Consider the following 22,105-nt stretch of genomic DNA (forward strand, 5'->3'; position numbering starts at 1 on the left):
AACACATATATCTTTGGAACATTAAATTAACAAAAATCATTATATGAATAATTTCTACAAAGCAATATGTTTTTGGAAAGCAACGTCATCACGACAGGCAATTAACTTATAATTTCAATTAGCAACTTTGGGAACCTAATTTAATTTAATTATTGCAAAAAAGTACATTTTAAAATTTTTTTTAAATTGTGATTTTCAACTACATGTAATTGGTTTGAAAAAGCTTTAAAAATTGAACGGCGAAAGGGTTATTTTTGTTGAACACTATTTTGTTGAATTCTAAATTCTTTTTTTGAGAGAACTTAGTTAACAATTGGTTTATAAAGAGGTAAAAAAATACATTTAAAAAATTGGATCGCTATATAATTCAAAGAAACTTTACATTAAATTAACAAAACCATTAAGTCAATAGTTCCTGCAGAGCATTATGTTTTTGAAAACCAACATCATCAGACAGGCATATAACATATCATTTCAATTAGCAACCTTTTTTGAGGACCTACACTAATTTAAATAGTGCAAGAAGTATGCTTTGAAAGTTGTTCGAAACGTGATTATCAAAAACAAGTAATTGCTTTTAAAAGGCTTCAAAAATTGAATGCCAAAAGTTGTTCTGAGCATCAGTTTATCACCTGTATTAGCAACTTCATTAAAAAGCAGACTCATAAATCAGTCTGTAAATTGTCAACTGACGACTCACAAGTGAAAACTTTTTCTACAAAATCAGGATTATTTGTTGCAATGAAAATTTGAACTGCATTACTATTTGCATGAGTAGAAAACTAGGAGATAAAAATTTACAGAATTGAGTTCATAATGAGAATTAATTCAATTTATATTTGACAAAAACAGCGTAGATCAATTTTTATTAATTGTCATTTTGTGAGGTCCAGAGTTTTCCAGATCAATTTGTGATCAAAATACCTGTGATTAGACACTAGGATGCTCAAAAGTCACTCCTGATCTGCCTAGTGTTCGTTCAAAGTTTGTTCTTTTTTTATGGTCGGGAAAGACTCTCTCTGTATAATCTTGTAGGACCTCATACAGAAGATCTTGCGGAGACAAATTTTTCATCGCTAACTTTGTGCGCACAAATAGTTGGATTTTTGTGCGCACAACTAGTTGGATTTCGCTAACTTTGTGCGCACAAATAGTTGGATTTTTTGGATCGCTGTCTAATTCAAAGAAAATTTACATAAAATTAACAGAACAATTAAGTGAATAGTTCCTGCAAAGCATTAATGTTTTTGAAAAACAACATAATTAGACAGGCAATTAACATATCATTTCAATTAACAAACTTTTGTGAGGACCTAAACTAATTTAAATAACGCAAGAAGTATGTTTTGAAAGTTTTTCTAAATGTGATTATCAAAAACAAGTAATTGCTTTTAAAACGCTTCTAAAATTGAATGCCAAAAGTTGTTCTGAGCATCAGTTTATCAAGTGTATTAGCAACTTCATTAAAAAGCAGACTCATAAATCAGCCTTTAAATTGTCAACTGACGACTCACAAGTGGAAACTTTTTCTACAAAATCAGGAATATTTGTTGCATAGAAAATTTGAACTGCATAACTATTTGCATGAGTAGAAAACTAGGAGATAAAAAGTAACAGAATTGTTCATAATGAGAACTAATTCAATTTATTTTGACAAAAACAGCGTAGATCAATTTTTATTAATTGTCATTTTGTGAGGTCCAGAGTTTTCCAGATCAATTTGTGATCAAATTACCTGTGATTAGACACTAGATGCTCGAAAGTCACTCCTGATCTGCCTAGTGTTCGTTCAAAACTTGTTCTTTTTTTATGGTCGGGAAAGACTCTATCTGTATAATCTTGTAGGACCTCATACAGAAGATCTTGCGGAGACAAATTTTCCATCGCTAACTTTGTGCGCACAAATAGTTGGATTTTTATTTCCTTTTTTGAGAGCAGTTATTTAACAATTGGTTTTCGAAAAAGTAAATAGTCACATTTGAACATTTGGATCGCTGCATAAATGAAAGAAGCTTGGGAACACTAAAATATCGAAACCATTATTTGAATAGTTCCTTCAGGGCAAAATGTTTTGGAAAATTAACATCATCACGACAGGCAATTAACTTATAATTTCAATTAGCAACGTTTTGGGAACCTAATTTAATTTAATTATTGCAACAAATATATTTTGAATTTTTTTTAAATCGTGAATTTTAACTACATGTAATTGGTTATAAAAAACTTTAAAAATTGAACGGCGAAAGGGTTTATTTTTGTTGAACAGTTTTTGTTGAATTTTTTTTGAGATCACTTAGTTAACAATTGGTTTATAAAGAGGTAAAAAAAAACTTTAAAAGTTTGGATCGCTGTCTAATTCAAAAAAAATTTACATAAAATTAACAGAATAATTAAGTGAATAGTTCCTGCAAAGCATTATGTTTTTGAAAAACAACATAATTAGACAGGCAATTAACATATCATGTCAATTAACAAACTTTTGTAAGGACCTAAACTAATTTAAATAACGCAAGAAGTATGTTTTGAAAGTTTTTCAAAATGTGATTATCAAAAACAAGTAATTGCTTTTAAAACGCTTCAAAAATTGAATGCCAAAAGTTGTTCTGAGCATCAGTTTATCACCTGTATTAGCAACTTCATTAAAAAGCAGACTCATAAATCAGTCTTTAAATTGTCAACTGACGACTCACAAGTGAAAACTTTTTCTACAAAATCAGGATTATTTGTTGTAATGAAAATTTGAACTGCATTACTATTTGCATGAGTAGAAAACTAGTAGACAAAAAGTAACAGAATTGAGTTCATAATGAGAATTAATTTAATTTATATTTGACAAAAACAGCGTAGATCAATTTTTATTAATTGTCATTTTGTGAGGTCCAGAGTTTTCCAGATCAATTTGTGATCAAATTACCTGTGATTAGACACTAGGATGCTCAAAAGTCACTCCTGATCTGCCTAGTGTTCGTTCAAAACTTGTTCTTTTTTTATGGTCGGGAAAGACTCTATCTGTATAATCTTGTAGGACCTCATACAGAAGATCTTGAGGAGACAAATTTTTCATCGCTAACTTTGTGCGCACAAATAGTTGGATTTTTATTTCCTTTTTTGAGAGCAGTTATTTAACAATTGGTTTTCGAAAAAGTAAATAGTCACATTTGAACATTTGGATCGCTGCATAAATGAAAGAAGCTTGGGAACACTAAAATATTGAAACCATTATTTGAATAGTTCCTTCAGGGCAAAATGTTTTGGAAAATTAACATCATCACGACAGGCAATTAACTTATAATTTCAATTAGCAACGTTTTGGGAACCTAATTTAATTTAATTATTGCAACAAATATGTTTTGAATTTTTTTTAAATCGTGATTTTTAACTACATGTAATTGGTTATAAAAAACTTTAAAAATTGAACGGCGAAAGGGTTTATTTTTGTTGAACAGTATTTTGTTGAATTTTTTTTGAGATCACTTAGTTAACAATTGGTTTATAAAGAGGTAAATAAAAACTTTAAAACTTTGGATCGCTGTATTATTAAAATAAGCTTGGGATCATTAAGTTATCAAAACCGTTGTGTGAATAGTTCCTGCGAGGCAAAATGTTTTGGAAAACAACATCATCACGACAGGCTTTTAACTTATAGTTTCAGTTGGCAACTTTTTGAGGAACTAAAAAAATATAAATATTTCAGGAAGTATGTTATGAAAATTTTTAAAAACAAGATTATCAAAAACAAGTAATTGCTTTTAAAACGCTTCAAAAATTGAATGCCAAAAGTTGTTCTGAGCATCAGTTTATCACCTGTATTAGCAACTTCATTAAAAAGCAGACTCATAAATCAGTCTTTAAATTGTCAACTGACGACTCACAAGTGAAAACTTTTTCTACAAAATCAGGATTATTTGTTGTAATGAAAATTTGAACTGCATTACTATTTGCATGAGTAGAAAACTAGTAGACAAAAAGTAACAGAATTGAGTTCATAATGAGAATTAATTTAATTTATATTTGACAAAAACAGCGTAGATCAATTTTTATTAATTGTCATTTTGTGAGGTCCAGAGTTTTCCAGATCAATTTGTGATCAAATTACCTGTGATTAGACACTAGGATGCTCAAAAGTCACTCCTGATCTGCCTAGTGTTCGTTCAAAACTTGTTCTTTTTTTATGGTCGGGAAAGACTCTATCTGTATAATCTTGTAGGACCTCATACAGAAGATCTTGAGGAGACAAATTTTTCATCGCTAACTTTGTGCGCACAAATAGTTGGATTTTTATTTCCTTTTTTGAGAGCAGTTATTTAACAATTGGTTTTCGAAAAAGTAAATAGTCACATTTGAACATTTGGATCGCTGCATAAATGAAAGAAGCTTGGGAACACTAAAATATTGAAACCATTATTTGAATAGTTCCTTCAGGGCAAAATGTTTTGGAAAATTAACATCATCACGACAGGCAATTAACTTATAATTTCAATTAGCAACGTTTTGGGAACCTAATTTAATTTAATTATTGCAACAAATATGTTTTGAATTTTTTTTAAATCGTGATTTTTAACTACATGTAATTGGTTATAAAAAACTTTAAAAATTGAAGGGCGAAAGGGTTTATTTTTGTTGAACAGTATTTTGTTGAATTTTTTTTGAGATCACTTAGTTAACAATTGGTTTATAAAGAGGTAAATAAAAACTTTAAAACTTTGGATCGCTGTATTATTAAAATAAGCTTGGGATCATTAAGTTATCAAAACCGTTGTGTGAATAGTTCCTGCGAGGCAAAATGTTTTGGAAAACAACATCATCACGACAGGCTTTTAACTTATAGTTTCAGTTGGCAACTTTTTGAGGAACTAAAAAAATATAAATATTTCAGGAAGTATGTTATGAAAATTTTTAAAAACAAGATTATCAAAAACAAATAATTGGTTTCAAAACGCTTCAAAAATTGAATGTTAAATAGTTGATCTGAGCATCAGTTTATCAGAACTATTATCAATTTCATTAAGAAGCCAACTCATAAACCAGCCTCTAACTTGCCTGTTAAATTGACGACTCACAAGTGATGACCGTCTCCTTATAAACGGAATTGTTTGTTGCAATGATAATATGGGATGCGCTACTGTTTGCATTAGTAGATAATTAGAAATAAAAAGCAACAAAATTTGAGTACTTAATGAGAAGTAATTCATTTTATCGTTGACAAAAATAACGCAGATCAATTTTTATTAATTGTCATATAGTGAGGTCCAGAGTTTTCCGGATCAATTTGTTATCAAAACTACGTGATTAGACACCTGAATAAAAATACCTGTGATTAGACACTGGTATGTTTGGAAGTCGCTCTTGGTCTGCCTAGTGTTCGTTCAAAACTTGCTCTTTTTTGTGTTCTTGAATGACTCTATTTGTATAATCTTGTTGAACTTGACACAAAGGATCTGGCCGAGACAGATTTTTCAATGCGTACAAATCGGAACAATTTTGTGTGCTTAAATAGTTGACTTTGTATTTCCTTTTGTAATAGTGGTTAGTTAACATTTTGTTTACAAAGAGGTATATAAAAACATTCAAAAAATTGGATCACTATAGAATTGAAAAAACTTGGGAATATTAAATTTACAAAACAATTCTGTGAAGAGTTCCTGCAAAGCAGTATGTTTTGGAAAAACAACATCATGAGACAGGCATTCAACTTATGATTTCAATTAACAACCTTTTTTGAGGACCTAAATTGTTTTAAATAATGCAAGAACTATGTTTTGAACGTTTTTGAAAACGTGATTATCATCAACAAGCAATTGGTTATAAAACGCTTCAAAAAGTGAATGCCAAATAGTTGTTCTGAGCATCAGTTCATCAGCTGTTTTAGCAATTTCAGTAAAAAGCAGACGCCTCGTAAATTGACGACTTGCAAGTTAAGACTGTTTCTATATAAACGGAATTTTTTGCCGCAATGGAAATTGGAATTTTCACTGTTATTTGTTTTAGTGGGTTATATGAGATAAAAAGAAAGAAAATTTGAACGCTTAATGAGGAGTTGTTCAAATTAACTCTGACAAAAAACTGCGCAGAAAAGTTTTTATTATTTGTCATACCGTAAGGTCCAGGTTCTTCCAGACCATTTTAAAGTCAAAGCTACGTTAGTGCGCTGAAAATTATCTGTGATTAAATAATAGCATGTTCGAAACTCGCCCTCGATCGTGCCATGTGTTTGCTCATAGCTGGCTCTGAACAGATTTTTGTGTGCTCGAAATCAACTCTGATCACACTCAACTACATTCCACATCGCCTCTGATAAGACCAAAATGCGCAAAAAATCACATCTGATTGTAATCAAATGCGCTCGAAATAGTGTTATCAGAGAAGGATTGATTTTTTTAAATAACAAATTCCTTGATACCGTTATAAAATAATGTTTTCAATTAAATTGATATTTATTCTATCTTATTCAACTAAAGATACTGCAAAAGTGCGAGTATTGCTGAAGAAAAGAAAAATAATTGAGTACTAAAGCTCTAAACCAAATCTGAATCTGAAACCAAAATGTTGCTTATTTGATCCCTCTTGGCAATCAACATTTTTCTGCCATGAAGAATTTCAAAAAATGAAAGAAAAAAATGCGCCCGTTTCTGATCAGACTAATACGCGCTTGAAACCGCCTCTAAAGAGACCATCCCTAACAAAAGTGAACTCTGGTTAGACCAAAATTATACCATTGTCCAGACTTTTTGTTTGTTCGAACCAATTCCCAGAGCCTGTAATTTTAGTCTGAAAAAGCACCATGTGCGTTCAATAGGAAGTTGACTAGAGGTCACTTCTGTCTGGCACCTAGACCTGGATTTTGCTGGACCTTTCATTAATTTGGTCAGAAAATATTCTCTGTTTTAATATAGGATGTGCAATATAACTCAATTATTGTGGAAACTTACGCCAAGCCAAAAAGATAAATGATTATGTTTCTGCTTTCGCATGTGATAGGTTCATACAAAGTCATTCCCAAGGCTTGTCATTAAAAAGTCTTTCAAAAATTCATCAAGTACTCTCAAACTCATCTCTGATTGGAATCAAGTGCGCTCGAAATGGTGTGATCAGTGAAGAGTTTTTATTATGAACAAATCTCTTAATATATCCTTAAATATATTGATCGGCCTAAACTGAGTGAATAAATTAAAACCAGTCAATCATATAGTTTTTCTTCTCCCACAGAAATCGAGGAAGAAACGAAAAGTTAATGCAAGGTCTTTGGTTCAACAAGTCTCTCGCATAAAATTACAAGAACGAGCATAAATTTCTGTTCTCCAGTAGGTTAGCCAAAAATTTGATTAAAGTTATGCACCCATCTTCTAATTAATGACAGGTACATTTTGTTTTAAATTTTGTTACTTGGGATAAAAATTGATTGATTTTTATGGCCCTGAATTCTACACATCAATCAGCAGTGCGTCAATATTCTATGATTATTAAATTTTCAAGGCAGAGTAATCAGAAACTTCGAATACATGCAACCATGTATAAAATAGTTTTCTTGACGGTACACAAAAAGCTAAGTCTTTACTTCTGCTCATATACAACGCAGTATAATTTAGATAGTGACTCGTTTTTGTTTTTATTTACTCGAATTTAATTTGAAGAGGTATTTTTGTTGATTACAATAGATTGTTGGAGGAGTATTACTGTGAACAACTCAAGAGACAGGAGTCGGAGTTTCAGGAGTCAACGTGTACTCTGAAACAATTCTGGTTGGAGACACAAACCCAACAGGAGGAGGAGATATCAGGCATCTGTTGAATATATTAAATTGACACATAAGTGGGAGATATAGATTTTATATGTCAAGCATTCATTACTAACACCCAAGCAATATCCTCTTTTGTTCTGTATACGACACAGAATTCTCTAACAAATTCTGACTTTGTAAGAATGGGAACTTAATCGGGAACTTAATCGGAAGCTATAAATTCGCAAAGCTCAAGGAATAAAATAAACGAAGACTATATTTGAGCCCTAAATCAGGGCAGGGAAAACAAAACTACCCAATCACAGGAAATCGAAACTCGATACACCTTTATAAGAAACATACTAAAGCAAGTTAAATCTTGACACGGCACTTGGCATGACACTAACATGGACAGAAATACAAAGCTGTAAAAACTAAAAAGCACGATAAAGAAATTTGACCCAAATTTATATTATGGAGCATCAAGAAATGTCACAGAATTCAGCGCCCGCAATTTAGTTCATTATTCAACCATTTTGACATAAAGCGTCGTTGCCATCAGATTTTATGTCGCAAACTTTATTAAATAACATCAGTGAGCAGGCCAAAAATAAGCATCAACATTAGTTAATTGGGAATGAATAACGAAAAAGCGCTATATCACGATTTACCAAGACTTTTACAAGGGCTGTCGAGAAATTTTTCATAAATCTTATCGAGATATACCAGGAAGTGTTGGCGTTTCAAGGTCTAGGCAAAACGTTTCAAGTTATGCAGATTTTAAGATGCATGTCTTATCTTGGCGCATCAAGTTTGGATTCATTGAAATTCATTAGGACATAAAAAAGCTTAGTTGGACTTATGCTCTAACTGCACTGATAACATCGTCACCTCTACTTTATTGGAAACTATAAGAATAAAGTTCATATTTTTGCCCCAATCCCGACAGATTGATATATTCACTGTAGAAGAATTAGATTGTACTATAAGAAAGCCCGTCATTTGTTGAGTAATTAAAATGGAGTGTCCCTTAAATTTAGATATTTTTGGCAGCTGATTAATTGTTTTTGGCCATTTTCCTCTAATTTGTGCTTCTATAAATTGAACTCAACCATTTATTTGGGAAATTGAGGCGACATATCAAACAGATAACATCACTTGGACATATTTTGAAGTTTAAGAGAGATTTTTTATTATCAAAAAATTGGAAACCATTTTTTTGCAGCTCTCAGTAATTTTTGACGTTGTTATTGGGTTTCGAGCCCAATTTCTAAAATATGTTTGCTGGAAGTATAATGGTTGAAAGTAAATCTGAATTCTAATAGACTATAGGTGAGTTTATTGTTTTCATACGTTCATGGAGAAGGTTTCGTTGAAGCCAAAAAATATCCTTGGAAAACTTTCAGCTACTATTTTGAATTAAAACTTTTTTGTAAGATTTTTTCTGGAAATTTTTGATTTCAAACTTATATTATCATACGGAGTATATATTATAATGCCAAAAGTTCACACTACTTCAATTATTGGTGATAGTAGATGAAAAGTTGGGATCATCTGTGAGAGCGTCATATTTTTAACCTCTACACTTTTGACCACTTTTCCTTCAGCCAATAAAGTAGTACAACCCCGGACCTGAGTCTCATGATATTTCAGTACTGAATCATAAAAATTTCATTATGATTTTTACTGTGGCCAGAGTTCTGATCATGGCACTTTATAGACATTTCATGGTAAAATTCATAGTAAAATTCTGAACTTAGTATGAACATAATGAACTTCAATTCTGTAATTATTATGGACATAATGAGTTTTTTGTCTGTTTTTGAGCTGAACAGAATAAAAAAATGCTATTATCTGAGACTTGGGGACAAAACTGGTTAGACAATTTAAACAATTAATTCGCCAAAATAATGGATAACTAAAAAGGAGTTCACATGGATATTATTCATATTATTCACATTCACATTACTCACATGTAAGCTTTCTAGTGCAATTCCGAACAGAAGTTCAGTGATTTTCGTACGACTTTGAAAATCAGGAAAATGTGTGAAGCGATCTTAAAAAAAGACAGTTCCTTACAATGGGAAAGACCCCAACATACATACCACACAAACGTACAAACCACTTACAAAAACATACCACAACGCACATCTACAAACACACTTACACACACCAACACATACTATCTGTTTGGTCTGACCAAGTCTCTTCGGTCCGGGCGCAAACTGGTACCGAGTGTCAGCGACCCAATTCATTGCACATCTACACTAACACACTTAAACACACCAACACACTGTCTGTTTGGACTGACCAAATCTGTTCGGTCCGGTCGCAAACTGGTACCCAGTGTCAGCGACCCCATTCGGTCTGGACAAGTCTTGGGTCGCGGACCTCATCTTGGGTAACCTCATAAAGAGGTTCGATTAAAAACTACATTATACATTTATATAAAATAATCAACTCACAACTTCCGATTGGTGCTGGCTTGATTGGTGTGTCATAGCCACTTCATGACTTGCAACCTCTACTTGCTGACTCGCAAGAACCACTTGCTCTGAGGAAAAGATTTGCACTTGTCGAGAACTCATGATAAATTGAGATTAAAATGTCAACAACAGATCTGAAATTGCAGATAAAACATTTAAATGAACTAACATATCACTACTTTTAGTAGTAGTAGTAGTAGTAGTAGTAGTAGTAGTAGTAGTAGTAGTAGTAGTAGTAGTAGTAGTAGTAGTAGTAGTAGTAGTAGTAGTAGTAGTAGTAGTAGTAGTAGTAGTAGTAGTGGGGGACAAAATCCAACCTCACCTCCACGTGGTGTCCCCTGGGGGTAGGTCATGTGCTGCGGCTCTACGCTCACATGGTCGAGCTAACGAGGCACTGGTCTTCTAGTTTGTGGCGCAACTAGTCGTATCTCAGCCTTCAAACACCAAAGCAATGAGTACAATCAACCATGGCCCCGAGTCCCGGGTAAGGGGTGCTAAGAATCTCCCGAGGAACCAACTCAGAATTGCAACTTTAAACGTCAGAACACTGACCCAAGCCGGATCTCTAGAGGCTTTGAAAATGGATCTGGCGCGATACAAGTTGGATATTCTGGGAGTGCAGGAGACGAGATTGCAGGAGCAAGAAATTGATCTCGGAGACCACAAGCTCTACCTGTCTGACTCGTGGTTGTCTGGTGTAAAGTCGAGACAAGGAGGAGTGGGCGTTGCTGTAAAGAAGTCATTGATAAACAGCATCGTAGAACAAGTGGCTCTAAGTGAACGTATTTGCTACGTCAAGTTCGCGGCTCAGAGGAGAGCCAATCTAGCTGTTGTTGTCTGCTACGCACCTACGAATGAAGCTAGTCTCCAAGAGAAGGATTTGTTTTGGAGTCAACTTTCAGACCTAGTTTCCAGTTTCAAACATAGGGAGCGTATTTGTGTCATCGGTGACCTCAATGCAGAGCCTGGACACCAGTTGAATGACACCATGAGCTGCAGAGGCCCGTTTGGAATGGGTGAAGAAAATGAAAACTCTGAAAAGTTGTTATCATTTTGCACTTCACACAAATTGCTCGTAGGTGGTACATGGTTCCAGCATCGACAAGTGCATCGGTACACCTTCAACCCTCCCGATCCGAGTTGTCGAAAAAAGATGCTGGATCACATTCTGTTTGCAGAGAGATACAGAGGATGTCTGACGAATGTGAGGTCCAGAAGAGGGAAAACCACAATTACCGATCACGAACTGGTCATTGCGGAAGTATCTATGAAACTTTTGTCTAAAAAGTCATGCTTCACGCCCAGAATCAGTTCTGCAAAGCTGCAGGATGAAACAACGCGTGACTTATTCACGCAGGAGGTCAAGTTACATCTTGATAAGAGCGGCGATTTCGAGAATACAGAGCAGTCTTGGGACAATTTTCGAAAAGCCCTGAACCAAGCAGCAGTGAAATGCCTCCTTCCGGACAAGCGAGTGAACAAACCTTGGATTTCTCCAGATTCTCTGGAACTTATCCGGAAACGAGCCGATCTACAGTTAAAGAAACACAGCAGCGCGGAGGCGCTGTTAGAGTTCACAAACTGCTGTAAGGAAGTCAGAAAAGCTCTACGTGCAGACAAACGGGCATGGCTTGAACGCAAAGGCCAAGAAGTGCAGAGCTTCGCGGACAGAGGCAACTTAAAGGAGGTTTTTGGGGCATCACAGCAGATTTGCCGAAACTGGAGGCCCCAGTTGACCAAATTAGTTTCAAGCACTGGCGTCAACTTACGGACGAAAGAGGAACGACTTGAACGCTGGACGGAACATTTTAGTCAACTCCTGAATCCCTCAACATTCAGTTGCAGTACGAGATTGGATCCCGAAGAAGCAGCTGAAAGCTTGCCGATTGACCTGAGCCCAATTCGATTTGAAGAAGTGCTTGAAGCTGTCCGCAGGTTGAAGAATGGCAAGGCAAGTGGACCCGATAACATTTCCTGTGAGATGTTGAAAGCACACAAGGGTATTGTCGAGTGGCTCTGGGACATCATAGATAAATGTTGGTCGACGGAAGTTCTGCCCGATGACTGGAAGGTAGCAGAAATTGTCCCATTATACAAGAGTAAAGGAAAGAGGTCAGAGTGTTCGAACCACCGAGGGATCTCTCTATTGTCAGTACCAGGCAAAGTGTTCGCTTCCGTTACTCTCAATCGATGCAAAGATTCAGTGGATCGCGTCTTAAGGGAAGATCAGTGCGGCTTCAGAAAAAGCAGAGGATGCGCCGATCAACTCTTTGCCCTGCGTCAAATAATAGAGAAATCAATGGCGTTTCAATTGGATATTAGCTTTTGTTTCATAGACTTTCGAGCGGCATTCGATTCTGTCGATCGTGAGCAGATGTACCAGATAATGAAACACTATGGTCTGCCGCAAAAAGTGATAAACATCATAAGAAACAGCTATGATGGATTCAAATGTCGAGTCAAAGCCGAAGGTGAGAAGGGACGCTTATTTGATGTCAGAACAGGCGTTAGGCAGGGTGATGTGTGGTCCCCAATCCTATTCGGCCTTGTCATCAACTACATTTTAGCTAACTCGGTGCATGGAGGATTAGACATTGGGAGATTGGTGGCTGACTTAGATTTTGCTGATGATGTTGCTCTCGTGGGGGTCTCAGACAGTGAGGTGCAAGAAAACCTACATCGAATCGAGGCCCTAGCGGAAGCCGCTGGTCTGAAGATTAATGTGGCCAAAACAAAGAATATGGGCGTAAAATGCGACAGCCCAAATGTTGTTGAAGTGCCTGGTATCCAACAGAACGTGGAGATACTCACTGGAACACATAAAGGCAAACTAGGACTCCTGGCAGAGACATCTAGCCAGTCACGACTAACCATCGGCACGGAGGTGCTGCTGGGAACGAAAAAGAAAGCGGGCTGGTTCGAAACACAAGATGGCCGGAAGCTCAGATTGAAAAGCTTAGCGGAGGCTAAGCCAGCGTTGGTAGCTTCACAACAACAATCTGCAGTAGCGGATTTAGAGTCGCTAGAAAATGAGAGTGGGTCAGCGGTGGCTGATCAAGAGTCTTTAAGATGTCAGAACTGTCAGCGGCAATTCAGTACAGTTACCGGACGCAAAGTGCACCAAACAAGATTCTGCAAAGCCGGTTTGTCAAAGAATGTCGTCGACAAGTCAAAGTTCGAGCAACTAGAGGCGAGCCTCACCTGTGACAAGTGTGAAAGGAAGTTCAAAACAGTCAATGGCCGAAAAGTTCACCAATCGAGATACTGTGGCAAACCTAAAGCAGCTGCCAAACGCGTGTTTTCCTGCAAAGTACAAGATGTTATCGGAAACGAGTTTGAAAACATAGAAGCGTTCAAGTATCTCGGATCATATGTCAGCCTCAAGCATGGAGACCTCCAGGAAGTCAATTGCAAACTTGCAGAAGGTAGACAACGGTTTGCTAACTTCCAAAATCTCTGGAAGAGCAAGCAGCTCAGCTTGCACCTCAAGTGCAATTTGTACAAAGCACTCGTTTTATCAGCCGTGCTGTACAGCTCAGAGACTTGGACTCTTTCGAAATTAATGGAGAGAAAACTTGAGAGTTTCCACTGTGGTTGTCTTCGGAGAATTCTACGTGTGTCATATCTGGAGAAAGCAACAAACGATGAAATTATGTCAAGATCGCGAATGCCCCAACTATCCACGATGATCATGCTCAAACGGATAAAATGGTACGGTCACATCCAGAGAATGGAACCAGGAAGATTAGCCCGCAGTGCCTTCGATTGGGACCCGCCCGATCAATACGCCCATGCCAGACGCGCTCCTGGGGGGCAACGGAAAACGTGGATGAGTCAAATCGAAGGAGACTGTGTACGAAACAAAGTATCGTTCACCAGATTGCAGGAGAAAGCAGCAACCGGGTCAAAGAATGCCTTCAACAATTTCGTCGTACAGCACTTCACAGAATAACCAAACAAATAACTCTTCTTGTTTTGTTTGTATTTGTATTTGTATTTGTATTTGTTGCCAACCGTGCCTTTATTTCATATTTGGAATTAAAGTGTTGAAACAATAGTAGTAGTAGTAGTAGTAGTAGTAGTAGTAGTAGTAGTAGTAGTAGTAGTAGTAGTAGTAGTAGTAGTAGTAGTAGTAGTAGTAGTAGTAGTAGTAGTAGTAGTAGTAGTAGTAGTAGTAGTAGAGGGGGACAAAATCCAACCTCACCTCCACGTGGTGTCCCCTGGGGGTAGGTCATGTGCTGCGGCTCTACGCTCACATGGTCGAGCTAACGAGGCACTGGTCTTCTAGTTTGTGGCGCAACTAGTCGTATCTCAGCCTTCAAACACCAAAGCAATGAGTACAATCAACCATGGCCCCGAGTCCCGGGTAAGGGGTGCTAAGAATCTCCCGAGGAACCAACTCAGAATTGCAACTTTAAACGTCAGAACACTGACCCAAGCCGGATCTCTAGAGGCTTTGAAAATGGATCTGGCGCGATACAAGTTGGATATTCTGGGAGTGCAGGAGACGAGATTGCAGGAGCAAGAAATTGATCTCGGAGACCACAAGCTCTACCTGTCTGACTCGTGGCTGTCTGGTGTAAAGTCGAGACAAGGAGGAGTGGGCGTTGCTGTAAAGAAGTCATTGATAAACAGCATCGTAGAACAAGTGGCTCTAAGTGAACGTATTTGCTACGTCAAGTTCGCGGCTCAGAGGAGAGCCAATCTAGCTGTTGTTGTCTGCTACGCACCTACGAATGAAGCTAGTCTCCAAGAGAAGGATTTGTTTTGGAGTCAACTTTCAGACCTAGTTTCCAGTTTCAAACATAGGGAGCGTATTTGTGTCATCGGTGACCTCAATGCAGAGCCTGGACACCAGTTGAATGACACCATGAGCTGCAGAGGCCCGTTTGGAATGGGTGAAGAAAATGAAAACTCTGAAAAGTTGTTATCACTTTGCACTTCACACAAATTGCTCGTAGGTGGTACATGGTTCCAGCATCGACAAGTGCATCGGTACACCTTCAACCCTCCCGATCCGAGTTGTCGAAAAAAGATGCTGGATCACATTCTGTTTGCAGAGAGATACAGAGGATGTCTGACGAATGTGAGGTCCAGAAGAGGGAAAACCACAATTACCGATCACGAACTGGTCATTGCGGAAGTATCTATGAAACTTTTGTCTAAAAAGTCATGCTTCACGCCCAGAATCAGTTCTGCAAAGCTGCAAGATGAAACAACGCGTGACTTATTCACGCAGGAGGTCAAGTTACATCTTGATAAGAGCGGCGATTTCGAGAATACAGAGCAGTCTTGGGACAATTTTCGAAAAGCCCTGAACCAAGCAGCAGTGAAATGCCTCCTTCCGGACAAGCGAGTGAACAAACCTTGGATTTCTCCAGATTCTCTGGAACTTATCCGGAAACGAGCCGATCTACAGTTAAAGAAACACAGCAGCGCGGAGGCGCTGCTAGAGTTCACAAACTGCTGTAAGGAAGTCAGAAAAGCTCTACGTGCAGACAAACGGGCATGGCTTGAACGCAAAGGCCAAGAAGTGCAGAGCTTCGCGGACAGAGGCAACTTAAAGGAGGTTTTTGGGGCATCACAGCAGATTTGCCGAAACTGGAGGCCCCAGTTGACCAAATTAGTTTCAAGCACTGGCGTCAACTTACGGACGAAAGAGGAACGACTTGAACGCTGGACGGAACATTTTAGTCAACTCCTGAATCCCTCAACATTCAGTTGCAGTACGAGATTGGATCCCGAAGAAGCAGCTGAAAGCTTGCCGATTGACCTGAGCCCAATTCGATTTGAAGAAGTGCTTGAAGCTGTCCGCAGGTTGAAGAATGGCAAGGCAAGTGGACCCGATAACATTTCCTGCGAGATGTTGAAAGCACACAAGGGTATTGTCGAGTGGCTCTGGGACATCATAGATAAATGTTGGTCGACGGAAGTTCTGCCCGATGACTGGAAGGTAGCAGAAATTGTCCCATTATACAAGAGTAAAGGAAAGAGGTCAGAGTGTTCGAACCACCGAGGGATCTCTCTATTGTCAGTACCAGGCAAAGTGTCCGCTTCCGTTACTCTCAATCGATGCAAAGATTCAGTGGATCGCGTCTTAAGGGAAGAGCAGTGCGGCTTCAGAAAAAGCAGAGGATGCGCCGATCAACTCTTTGCCCTGCGTCAAATAATAGAGAAATCAATGGCGTTTCAATTGGATATTAGCTTTTGTTTCATAGACTTTCGAGCGGCATTCGATTCTGTCGATCGTGAGCAGATGTACCAGATAATGAAACACTATGGTCTGCCGCAAAAAGTGATAAACATCATAAGAAACAGCTATGATGGATTCAAATGTCGAGTCAAAGCCGAAGGTGAGAAGGGACACTTATTTGATGTCAGAACAGGCGTTAGGCAGGGTGATGTGTGGTCCCCAATCCTATTCGGCCTTGTCATCAACTACATTTTAGCTAACTCGGTGCATGGAGGATTAGACATTGGGAGATTGGTGGCTGACTTAGATTTTGCTGATGATGTTGCTCTCGTGGGGGTCTCAGACAGTGAGGTGCAAGAAAACCTACATCGAATCGAGGCCCTAGCGGAAGCCGCTGGTCTGAAGATTAATGTGGCCAAAACAAAGAATATGGGCGTAAAATGCGACAGCCCAAATGTTGTTGAAGTGCCTGGTATCCAACAGAACGTGGAGATACTCACTGGAACACATAAAGGCAAACTAGGACTCCTGGCAGAGACATCTAGCCAGTCACGACTAACCATCGGCACGGAGGTGCTGCTGGGAACGAAAAAGAAAGCGGGCTGGTTCGAAACACAAGATGGCCGGAAGCTCAGATTGAAAAGCTTAGCGGAGGCTAAGCCAGCGTTGGTAGCTTCACAACAACAATCTGCAGTAGCGGATTTAGAGTCGCTAGAAAATGAGAGTGGGTCAGCGGTGGCTGATCAAGAGTCTTTAAGATGTCAGAACTGTCAGCGGCAATTCAGTACAGTTACCGGACGCAAAGTGCACCAAACAAGATTCTGCAAAGCCGGTTTGTCAAAGAATGTCGTCGACAAGTCAAAGTTCGAGCAACTAGAGGCGAGCCTCACCTGTGACAAGTGTGAAAGGAAGTTCAAAACAGTCAATGGCCGAAAAGTTCACCAATCGAGATACTGTGGCAAACCTAAAGCAGCTGCCACACGCGTGTTTTCCTGCAAAGTACAAGATGTTATCGGAAACGAGTTTGAAAACATAGAAGCGTTCAAGTATCTCGGATCATATGTCAGCCTCAAGCATGGAGACCTCCAGGAAGTCAATTGCAAACTTGCAGAAGGTAGACAACGGTTTGCTAACTTCCAAAATCTCTGGAAGAGCAAGCAGCTCAGCGTGCACCTCAAGTGCAATTTGTACAAAGCACTCGTTTTATCAGCCGTGCTGTACAGCTCAGAGACTTGGACTCTTTCGAAATTAATGGAGAGAAAACTTGAGAGTTTCCACTGTGGTTGTCTTCGGAGAATTCTACGTGTGTCATATCTGGAGAAAGCAACGAACGATGAAATTATGTCAAGATCGCGAATGCCCCAACTATCCACGATGATCATGCTCAAACGGATAAAATGGTACGGTCACATCCAGAGAATGGAACCAGGAAGATTAGCCCGCAGTGCCTTCGATTGGGACCCGCCCGATCAATACGCCCATGCCAGACGCGCTCCTGGGGGGCAACGGAAAACGTGGATGAGTCAAATCGAAGGAGACTGTGTACGAAACAAAGTATCGTTCACCAGATTGCAGGAGAAAGCAGCAACCGGGTCAAAGAATGCCTTCAACAATTTCGTCGTACAGCACTTCACAGAATAACCAAACAAATAACTCTTCTTGTTTTGTTTGTATTTGTATTTGTATTTGTATTTGTTGCCAACCGTGCCTTTATTTCATATTTGGAATTAAAGTGTTGAAACAGTAGTAGTAGTAGTAGTAGTAGTAGTAGTAGTAGTAGTAGTAGAAGTAGTAGTAGTAGTAGTAGTAGTAATAGGGATTTGGCCCTTCGGTCCCGGAATAGCTGCATCTTCATGCATGCCGGAACAGCTGCGTCTTCATGGTATGAAGACTTTTGGTCAGTCTTCATGTGCCCTCAGCAGCTAGCAGCTAACGCCTCAAAATCCCCCCACCCGACATCAACCCCCCATCCGACCTCAACCCCATCGTTCCTCTCCTGTCCTCCTGTCATATGGCCATACTAAGTTGGTTGGGGGGGTCTCGTCGAATTTGAGCTTTGGGGGCTCTGTCGTTCATTTAGACTCTCTGTATCAACAAAGGAACATTCGCAGGTCATTCTGGGAAAGAGGCCCGGACGAGTTGGGCCTCTGTTGTATGATGGAACGATGGTGATGGAAACTCGGACACCTTCACCTTCTCGTGTTAAACTTCGAAACGCTTATGTGGGAAGGGATCGTGTGTTCTGGAAAAAGAAAAAATTCATAAATGTTCATAATCGACCCCCCCCCCTCACCCGACACAGAGTTGGAGCGGTGGTGGTTGTGGGTGGGGGAGGTCAAGCCACTGGGGGGATCAAACGACTGGGGGGAGAGGAGATCAAACGACCGTAGAGGGGGGGAGGGAGGGTAGATATAAATTCTGTTTCGTTTTGAAATTCGTCGGACCACCCCCGTTCGGCGCCCCCCCCCCCACCACACACACACAATGTGCTATCATAATCAAATGTATTCCGTTATTTGTTATTCCGTTCCGTTCGTTATTCCGTTTCGTTCGTTATTCCGTTCCGTTCGTTATTTCGTTCTGTTCGTTATTCCGTTCCGTTCGTTATTCCGTTCCGTTGGACCACTCCTCCCCCCCCGTTCGTTGTACGGGGGGGGGGGGTGGGGGTGGGGTAGAAATTTGTTGAATAGTCAGAACTTTGCTGAATAGTCATAGAACGCTATATCATGCTCCTAGCGCGGCATGTAAGAATTTCAACTCATTTTCGAAATTTTCAAAATTTCTATGATTTTGTTATGACCATTGAAAAAAACTATGTTCATGATGTTCATGATAGTATCATTAAAAAAGTTTGTTCTGGATTTGGTCTGAACATAATGCAAGGTAACTTTACCCTTGGGACACTATGATTCAGTACTGATTTAACGTTCTACTATTGGGATATGATGAATCTGTACTGATTTACTGTGGCACTCGGGTCCGGGACACCATTTTGTATTGCAATCTCTGCCCAAAAAGTAAGATTAACTTAAAAAAACTTTTCAAATTCTCTGAAAACTCTACCAAAATGGCAGTAGACAACTTGAATACATCAAGCTTCATCCATGTTTTTTCGCTGTTACTTGTCTCTGATGGGAAATTATTTGAATGAGTATAGCTAAGTTTTGTTTCTAAAGTTTGTTTTCCTGAAAATATAAAATTTGACTATTATGCATAAAAACAAGCACAGTCAAAATTTTTATCAAATAACTGTAATACATAAAAATGTATTCAGTTTTCAATCGTTCAGAATGTTCTATGTATGATGAAAACTTGAAAAAAATTCGTTAAAATTTTGAAATCACTGGAAACTTTGTCTATATTGTACAATATTGAAAATTATTGTTAATTGTGAAAAAAAAATTCTGACTGAATTGTAGGGCTAAACCCTGAAACCTTTCCAATGTAAGCCCACGTTGTACAATTTTAATTACAATTTAAAATTTAAAAACCATCTGAGCAAAAAATGAGACAACTTATAAAACGAATCTGACTTGGTTTCAAAAGTTAGACTTGTAGTTTAACTAAGTTTCAGCAGATGCTCTTTTCAGCTGCAACAGAAAAGCTGAGCAGAAGTGCCGCAACAATCAAGCAGCTTCACAAGGTAAGCAGCTGTTAAAAAGATCACTCGGTCAGACACGAACCAATTAGCTTTTATTGCCTTGAAACATTGATGCCCCTCCACAAAAATTGTAGATATTATGACACTGCACAGCGATTTCATTATTCACACAAACAAATGTTACACCAAAACTGTTACCAAAGGTAGACATTGACCATCCGTAATTCCATAGTTTAACGAACAACCCTATTAGGGCGCACAAAATGAAATGCATTTGTACCTTTGCTAAACTATGCTAAAAAATTACCATTTCGATATGATTATGGTTATGTTTGAAATTGTTGCTAAATGTTGTTTTCGTAACCATAATCCTATCGAAATTACCATTTCGATATGATTATGGTTATGTTTGAAATTGTTGCTAAATGTTGTTTTCAAAGTATGCTGTAGCTCTTTTTCCATCATATTCATCTTCCGACCGAAGAGTACAAAATTGAAGAGTTTTTGATATATACAAGTAAGGTTAACAATGCAGCTATCGTTATCACGTTTTAACAATGTTTCAGACTATTCAGCTTAAAGAGGACGCCATTCTAAACTTGGAGACCAAACTTCAGTTGTCATCATTCAAGGTAAATCCTGACGTTTTGCTGCTAGATTTTTTCAGTGGTCACTCACTACTCTGTTTTTCGGCGAATTTTATCATAATCCAGAAAAATGTGAAAATCTATCACAGTTCCTTTGAAAATTGTCAGTTCAAAAATTTGGAATGTTTGGTTATTCAAAGTCAAAGAGAACAATTTTTTCAATAATTAAAACTAAAAACTAAAAAATAGAGCAATTAGTGCGCTGCTTCCATTTTTGAAACTTTAGATAGATTTAGAGGAATCAATGTTGATCTACTTACTTAAAGACTTTCAAAATTATAAGAGTTGTTGAACAAATAGGCAGTTAAAGAAGAATTCATACAATTTCAGACAAAAATGTCAGCTCTCAAAGAGCTTCAGATACCTTGACATCAGAAATTTCTATCGTTATGCCTGGGTTCAACATATTTGATGTAATTTCAACGGCTGAAATTTTCGCTTGATTTGCGTCCCATCGAAGTCCTTAATAAGAAAATATAAAACATCATCCGCATGAAGCATCATCCACGAGGAAAAAGTTGTTGAATAATGAACGCTTTTTTTTTAGTTTTAGGTTCAGATAAAAAATGAATGCAAATTATCCCCAACAAATTAATATTTTTTTTTCGTTTTTTTATTGTTTTTAGCTCAACAGATGCTTGAAATAAAAATTGTAGATCTGATTTCAGATGCTGAATTTTTCATGAAAAGGGCCGGAAACTGCCCAGAGTAGATTTTGGGACTGAAAATGAAGAAAATATCTGTTTGTTTTATTTCACAGATTTTCACTTCACCTTGACCTCATTTTAAACTGAATATCAATATTGGCATAAATACTGCATCTAAAATTTGATCTTCAATTTATTGTTTCAAAATTTTTCCAAAGTTGTTGTTGGTTAATTTTTCTAATTCCACGTGCAAAATTGTTTGTTTCAAATTCAAGCATTCAAAAATAATGCTTTAAAACACAAAACTTGCTCGAATATTAACACGAAACCCAATTTTGCTGGCCTTGAATTTCTAGATAAAAGGAATGGAAAAACTCAGAAGTATTCAATTTGGAACAGAAACAGACAAATATCATATAAACACAAACCGAAGGTTTTCGTGCCCAAAATGAAAGAGAGTGTACTTCAAAGATTAACTTAAATCCTATTATTTTCTCTTCATTCAGATTTTTTTTGAACGCAGGTACAAATTTTTCTTCTCTAAGAGTCAGTTCTTTTACTATCTCACTTCTACAGCAATTTGTTTTTTTTTTGAATTTTAAAGTACCACAATACTGAGAAGAAACAACTGACGACAAATGAAATAAGGAATAAAGCGATACCTCTTGAGCAAAAGCAAAGAGTCAAACAAAAATTTTTTGGCAACAAACCTTAGTAAGTTGTTTTTACTCTTTGGGACGATCTCAAATTCATAAGGAACCATGAAAATTGACACTTAGGCATAATTTAAAAAACTTACAAAATCAAAGGCGAA

General features: G+C 37.8%; 2 protein-coding genes and 1 long non-coding RNA gene across 3 annotated transcripts in view; all 3 read left to right on the forward strand.

Annotated features, from left to right (window-relative positions):
* The window catches only part of LOC142336147 (multiple coagulation factor deficiency protein 2 homolog), a 548,941-nt gene that overhangs the window by 408,159 nt on the left and 118,677 nt on the right, over positions 1-22,105 (forward strand). The gene's annotated exons all lie outside the window — the stretch shown is intronic.
* Positions 1-22,105, forward strand: part of LOC142336603 (AP-1 complex subunit gamma-1-like) — a 100,826-nt gene that overhangs the window by 41,175 nt on the left and 37,546 nt on the right. The window lies entirely within an intron of this gene.
* LOC142336993 (uncharacterized) lies at positions 7,551-20,629 on the forward strand. The gene is made up of 3 exons (XR_012758922.1): positions 7,551-7,777; positions 19,987-20,039; positions 20,564-20,629. It is a non-coding gene; the product is annotated as an uncharacterized LOC142336993 (long non-coding RNA).

This window comes from Convolutriloba macropyga, chromosome 3 (assembly GCF_964194025.1).
Source record: "Convolutriloba macropyga chromosome 3, txConMacr16.3, whole genome shotgun sequence".
NCBI lineage: Eukaryota > Metazoa > Xenacoelomorpha > Acoela > Convolutidae > Convolutriloba > Convolutriloba macropyga.